This window comes from Leucopleurus acutus, assembly GCF_964270905.1.
Source record: "Leucopleurus acutus genome assembly, chromosome: 12".
NCBI lineage: Eukaryota > Metazoa > Chordata > Mammalia > Artiodactyla > Delphinidae > Leucopleurus > Leucopleurus acutus.
Window position 1 is genome coordinate 5,883,975 of NC_139154.1, and position 7,684 is coordinate 5,891,658.

Sequence of the window (7,684 nt, forward strand, 5' to 3'; positions counted from 1 at the left end):
TCAGCTTAAGCACATAGCAAAGTTTATTTAAGCATAGGTACACTGTAAAAGAGGGAGTGAGAGAAAGAGAGAGAGCGCGCGAGAGCGGGCTGTTTCTGCGAATTGAAAGCAGCATTCTTGTACAGGTTTAAGGGTGCTTTTAAGGAGCATTCTGCAGGGAGGCGGGGGTGAGTGACAGGGGATCATTATTTGATTGAAGGTCCTGATCCATGTAACAGGTTTACCGCTGTGCATGCTCTCAGCCTTAAATTGCTAAGAAATGCCCACGGGGTGTGGGGTGGGGCAAAACCACATGGAGATTTTATTATAATGATGGTATAATGAGTTTGGGTTTACTATAGGTCATACACCTGTCTGGACTGGGCATGCGAAGCCCAGAGAAGTTCCCTTCTGTTACGGTGCCCCTCTATATGAGGATAAGCTGACCACCACACGACCCTAGTTTTGTCTGTTCTGGGCGGGGTCAGGGGAGAGTCACCGGATGGTTGGGTGCGACTCGATGACTTCTTGTCTTTCTTGCCACTGTCACCTCCTTGCTGCTAATGTCTGACTGACTACCTAACATTGGTAGGAGGTTTGGAGGTGGAGAGAGAAGAACGCTGTTAAAAGTAAAAGGGGTGAATCACTAAGGTACATTCAGGGATATTAGGATACTAGAGTCACTTGGTTTACAGGTCTCTTATCCAGATGTTCTCTGCGTCTGCGATTGCTATCAAATTCTTTTGTCTCCTGAACTCTAGATGGAAGGTAAAATCAATGATAGAGGCACCACCAGAGACACAGGAACCTGTGGGGGTGTACTGATCCAACTGGAGAAAAGGTTTTGTTCTCTTCTTTGCCTCCCAGTGACTGACAGATATCCAAATCAGGACAGGTTAAATACATCATTCTTGTCGCAGAGGAGGACTGAATACATACCATAAGAGTAGTGAATACAACAGCCAGCTGGACAACTCCTGCAAGTCTGGAGGACAGTCCAAGGTCAGAAGCAGATGTGGTGTGTGGGGCAACATCCAAGGAAGGAATCTGTGTCTGAAAACAAGCCAAGGTCAAAACAAGAGGCTGAGACAATGAAGTCTTGTTTGTTGCAGTAAACTTCTGTTGGGGTGCCTTTCTGGCTCCCTCCTCTAAGAACTAGGTCTCATCCACAGGTCCTACTTAAGCGGTGAGTGAAGTTCCCATAATAACACCAAGTGACTCAAATTCCTTGTCCCAGTTGATTGGCCTGGTGTGAATAACCAGGCCTAGCTAGATGAAACAGATATTCTCCTGAAAATGAATTTGTTCACCATGAATATAGTTAATCTTTTGAGTCCCTGCAGTGAAGGTTTGGAAGAACTCTAATGAGTTAACCATGTTTGATCATGCTGCATGTACCCAAAAGGCAAGGAAACTAACTGGATCAAAGAGAATGACCCAAACCCAGTGAAATAAAGAAAGAAAATGAAGGAGACCATACCTTCACTTTCTGACTTTTTCTTTCTTTTTCTAGGCCTTCGTGAGACTTGGTTGTGCCTTAAAGTTGGGTGCATTGAGATAAGGCCATATCCTTCTAAAAACAACCCCTTTTGCTTGAGTGAGTAACAATGTATGTCAGCATCTTATATGCGACTAGCCTAAACTTATATGCAAAGAAGCCAACCTAAAAGAAGCCTGTGCCCTATCTCAGTCAAGGCCCTTTGAGCTATCAGTGACCCAATAGAGTATGAACTGTGGAAGAGGAAATTGCAGAGAACTCAGGTATTGGATATGACACAAAGTTTCTCATACGAATTTCATGCATTGGGGGATCACACACAAATTGGAGAACCCCCACTTTATTACTCCCAAACTGAGGTGGACTAGTTTCTAGAGAGAGAAAATAAGAGTTAACAATTACTAGCAGGGAGCGACTTTTTTATCAAGTGTTTCAGGAGAAGAAGAGCTCTGGACAGCCTGAAAGGCACTAAATTATGGAGGGATCAGTGGAGTAGAATGGAACCAGGGGTAGGAGAGATAGAAACAGCTTTTGTAGTTCTGTTCTATTCTTCTAGATGGAAAGCTTCGTGAGAGTTTACCAGGGGAAGAAAATTTATGACGTGGTTCAGGACACAAACTGGTCAGCCATAAAGATTATGAATTTAGCAAATGATCCCCTGTGATCAGTATCTCGGGAACTTAAGTATGACCGTAGGTACAGTAGACAATGTTGATTGACTCGACAACAGCTATTCTTACATATAGTGGTGTATATCTATTAATCCCATATGCCTAATTTATCCCTCCACCCCCTTTAGTAACCAAAAGTGTGTGTTCTGTGAATCTCTTTCTGTTTTGTAAATAAATTGATTTGTATTTTTTTTAGATTCCACATATAAATGATATATGTCTTTCTCTGCCTACTTCACTTGGTATGATAATCTCTTGATCTATCCATGTTGTTACAAATGACAATATTTCATTCTTTTTTATGGATGATTAATATTCCGCTGTGCATGTGTGTGTGTGTATGTGTGTGTGTGTGTGTGTGTGTGTGTATGTGTATATATATATATATATATATATATATATATATATATAAAATCTTCCTTATTCATTCATCTCTTGATGGACGCTTAGGTTGCTTCCACGTGTTGGCTATTGTAAATAGTGCTGCTATGAACATTGGTGTGCATCGTGTTTCATATTAGAGTTTTTGTCTTTTCCAGACAGATGCCCAAGAGTAGGATTGCTAGATCATATGGTAACTCTATTTTTAGTTTTCTAAAGACGTCTATATTGTTCTACATAGTGGCTGCACCAATTTACATTCCTATCAACAGTGTAGGAGGGTTTCTTTTTCTCCACACCTTCTCCAGCATTTATTATTTATAAACTCTTTAATGACAGCCATTCTGACCAGTGTGAGGCACTACTTCATTGTAGTTTTGATTTGCATTTCTCTAATAGTGATGGTGATCATCTTTTCATGTGCCTATTGGCCATTTGAATGTCTTCTTTGGAGAAATGTCTATGTAGATCTTCTGCCCATTTTTTATTGGGTTGTTTGGAACCCAATATATTTTGGAAATTAAGCCCTTGTGGGTCGCATCATGTGCAAATGTTTCCTCCTAGTCCATAGGTTGCTTTTTCATTTTGTTGATGGTACCCTTTGTTGTGCAAAAGATTATAAGTTTGATTAGGTCTAATTTGTTTTTTTTTTGCTTTTATTATTATTATTTTTTTTTTTTTTTTGCCTTGTGAGAATGACCTAAGAAAACATTGCTAAGATTCATGTCAGAGAATATTTCTCCTAAGTTCTCTTCTAGCAGTTTTCTGGTGTCATAACTTATATTTAAGGCTTTAAGCCATTTTGAGTTTATTTTTGTGTATGGTTTAAGGGAGTGTTCTAACTTCATTGATTTACATGAGGCTGTCCAGCTTTCCCAGCACCACTTGCTGAAGAGACTGTCTTTTCTCCATTGTACATTCTTGCTTCCTGTGTTGAAGATTAATTGACCGTAGGTGTGTGGGTATATTTCTGGGCTCTCTATTTTGATCCTTTGATCTATATGCCTATTTTTGTGCCAGTACTACACTGTTTTGATTGCTATAGCTTTGTAGTATTGTCTGAAGTCTGGAGGGTTATGCCTCCAGCTTTGTTCTCTTTCCTCAGGATTGCTTTGGCAATTCTGGTTATTTTGTGGTTCCATACAAATTTTAAGGTTATGTGTTCTAGTTCTGTGGAAAATGTCATGGGTAATTTTACAGGTATTCCATTAAATCTGTAGATTGCTTTGGATAGTATGGTCATTGTAACAATATTAATTCTTCCAATCCAAGAGCATGGAATATCTTTCCACTCTGAGTCATCTTCAGTTTCCTTTATCAATGTTTTATAGTTCTCAACGTACAAGTCTTTCACCTCCTTGGTCACATTTATTCCTAAGTATTTTTTTGATGCGCATTAAAAGGAATTGTTTCTTTTCTTATTCTTTCTGATATTTCATTGTTAGTGTAAAGAAATGAAACACAGTCCTGTATGCTAATCATGTATGCTGCTACCTTGCCAAATTCATTTATCAGTTCTAATAGTTTTTGGCTGGAGTCTTTGTGTTTTCTATATAGAGTATCATGTCATCTGCATTTAATGACAATTTTACCTTTACCCTTCTGATTTGGATACCTTTTATTTATTTTTTCTTGTCTAATTGCTGTTGCTAGTACTTCCAATACTATGTTGGATAGAATTAGTAAGAGTGGTCAACCTTGTCTTCTCCCAGATTTTAGAAGGAAAGCTTTCCACTTCTCGTCATTGAGTATTATGTTGGCTGTGGGTTTATCATAAATAGCTTTTATTATGTTGAGATGTGCTCCCTCTATACACACTTTGTTTAGAGTTTTTTTTATCATGAATGAATGCTGAATATGTTTTTTAATGTCTGTATTGGAGTATAACTGACTTACAATGTTGTGTTAGTTTCTGCTGTATAACAAAGTGAATCAGCTATACATATACTATATCCCCATATCTCCTCCCTCTTGCATCTCCCTCCCACCCTCCCTATCCCACCCCACTAGGTGGTCACAAAGCATGGAGCTGATCTCCCTGTGCTATGCGGCTGCTTCCCACTAGCTATCTATTTTACATTTGGTAGTGCATATATGTCAATGCCACTCTCTCACTTCATCCCAGCTTCCCCTTCCCCTTCCCCATATCCTCAAGTCCATTCTCTATGTCTGTGTCTTTATTCCTGTCCTGCCCCTAGATTCTTCATAAACATGGGTCTTTTTTTTTTTTTAGATTCCATAGGGATTCTGAATTTTGTCACGTGCTTTTTCTGCATCTATTGAAGCAATCATGTGTTACTTGGCCCCTCTTTGCTTGATGTTGTGCATCACATTGATTGACTTGCCTATATTGAAACATCCTTGTGACCCTGGGATGAATTCAACTTGATCATGGTATATGATCTTTTTTATGTGTTCTTGGATTTGGTTTGCTAATATTTTGTTGAGAAGTTTTGCATGTATATTCATGAAAGATATTGGCTTGTAGTTTCCTTTCTTGGTAGTGCCTTTGTCTGGTTTTGGTATCAGGGTGGGCGATTCTCTCCTTTTTTTTCAATTTCTAAGGTTTCGGTTGTTATTTCTCCTCTTTTGTCTCTTATTTTGTTAATTTAGATCCTCTCTCTTTTCTTCATGGTGAGACTGGGCCAAGTTTTTTTAGTTTTGTTTACCCTTTCAAAGAACCAACTCTTGGTTTTATTGATTTTTTCCTTTTTTTTGGTCTCTATTTTATTTATTTCATCTCCAATCTTATCATTTTCTTCCTTCTGCTGAATTTAGGCTTTTTTGTTCTTCTAATTCTTTTAGATGGTAGGGTAGGTTGTTTATTTTTCTTGTTTTCTGAGGAAAGCCTGTAGTGCTAGGAACCTCCCTCTAAGAACTGCTTTATCTGCATCTCATAGATTTGGTATGACTGTGTTTTCATTGTCATTTGTCTCAAGCTATTTTTTAATTTCCTCTTTGACATCATAGTTGAGCCATTTGTATCCTAGTAGCATGTTGTTTAGTCTCCATGTAATCATTTTTTTCCTCATTTCTCTTTATGTGCTTGATTTCTATTTTCATGCTGTTGTGATCAAAAAAGAGGCTTGAAATAATTTCTAACTTCTTAAATTTGCTGATGATTGTTTTGTTTCCTAGTGTGTGGTCTATCCTAGAGAATGTTCCATGTGCACCTGAAAAGAATGTGTATACTGTGTGGGTTTGGATTTAATATCCTGAAAAGATAAGTCTAAATCTTCTGTTTTTGTCATTTAGGCTCTCTGTTTCCTTATTGATTTTCCATCTGGAAGGTCTGTCCATCAGTGTGAGTGGGCTGTTAAATTCTTCGACTGTCATGGTATTCCCATCAATTTCTCCCTTTACATCTGTTAGTAGTTATTTTACATACTTAGGTGCTCCTATATTGGGTGCATATATGTTAACAAATGTAATATCCTCTTCTTGTACTGATCCTTTTATCATTATATAGTGTCCTTCTTTGTCTTTCTTTATGGTTTTGTTTTAAAGTCTATTTTGTCTGTTAGGAGTATTGCTACCCCTGCTTTCTTGTCATTTCCATTTGCATGAAATTTTCCAAACCACTTCAGTTTCAATCTATATGTATCATTTGCCCTAAAATGGTTGTCTTGTAGACAGCAAACTGTAGGTTCTTGTTTATTAGCCAAACTGCCACTCTATGTCTTTTGATTGGAGCATTTAGTCCATTGACATTTAACTTAATTATTGTTAAGTATAACTTTATTGTCATTTTAAACCTTGTTTTCCAGTTGATTTTGTATTTCTTCTTTGGTCGTTTCCTTTTCTTTTTGTTTTTCATTTTGTGATTTGATGCTTTTATTTTGTATTATATGTGTGTTCTCTTCTTTTTTTTTTTTTTTTTTCCTTTTGGTGAATCTAGTGTATGTTTTTGATTTGTGGTTACCCTGTTTTTCAAGTGTATTAACCCATTACTATGTCTACTTGCTTTAGACTTGTAGTCATATAGACTCAAACACATTCTTTAAAAATAATCTACATTTTCTTCCACCTCCCACCACCATTTTATGATTTGGATGTCCTCTTTCACATCTTCATGTTTATCCTTTTGCGGTTCATTGGTGTTATCATTGTTTTCACAAATTTTTTCTTATTTTTTTTAAATCTGTGTACTGGCTTAATTAAGTGATTTACTTTACAATTTTGATATTCTCTTTCCCCTAGATTCCTACTTCTTTTTTATAAAGAAAAACCTCTCAATATTTCTTTTAGGAATATTTAGTTTAGTATTGCTGTATTATTTTAGTTTTTGCTTTTCTGAGAAATCGTTTATCTCTCCTATACTGAAAAATTATCTTTATGGGTAGAGTATCCTAGGTTTCAGGTTTTCCCTTTCTGGATTTCAAGTACATCTTGCCACTTTCTTCTTGCCTACAACGTTTTTGTAGAGAAATGAATTGATAACCTTATGTGGGTTCCCTTATAATTAATTATTTATTTTTCTCTGCTGCCTTTAGAATCCTCTCTTTATACTTAAATTTTGTCATTTTAAGTAGAATATGTTTTGATGTAGATCTATTATGTTCATATTGTTTAGGACCCTCTGTGCATCCTGTACCTGGATATCTGTTTGCTTTTCTAGCTTTGGGAATTTTTCATCCATACTTTCTTCAAATATATTTTCAATCCCCTTTTCTCATTCTTCTCCTTTTGGGATCCCTATTATGCATAGATTGGCGTGCTTTACATTATATCATAGGTCTCATATACGGCTTTCATTCTTTTTTTTTTTTTTCTTTCATTTGTCTATTTGTCTGCTGTTGTGATTCGGTGATTTCCGTTATTCTATTTTCCAGGTCACTCATTCATTCTCGCATTATTTATTTTTCTAATTATGCCTTTAGCTCAGCTTGGTCTTGGCAAGTGAGTTTCCTAATTTTAAGTGGTTCATCTTTAAGTTTCTAGTTCCTTTTTACAGTGGTCTCCCTTTATACTGATTGCTTTTCTTAATTCCTTTAGTGTTTTTATTACCTCCTTCGTGAACTCAAGATCTAGTAGAATGGAAAGGTCCCATTCACTGTTTGTTCTTTCAGGACTTCTCTTGTTCTTCTAATTGGAAGTGGTTCCGCTCCTTCTTCATTTTACTTATATTTACTTATATTTGTCTGACTCTCTGTGG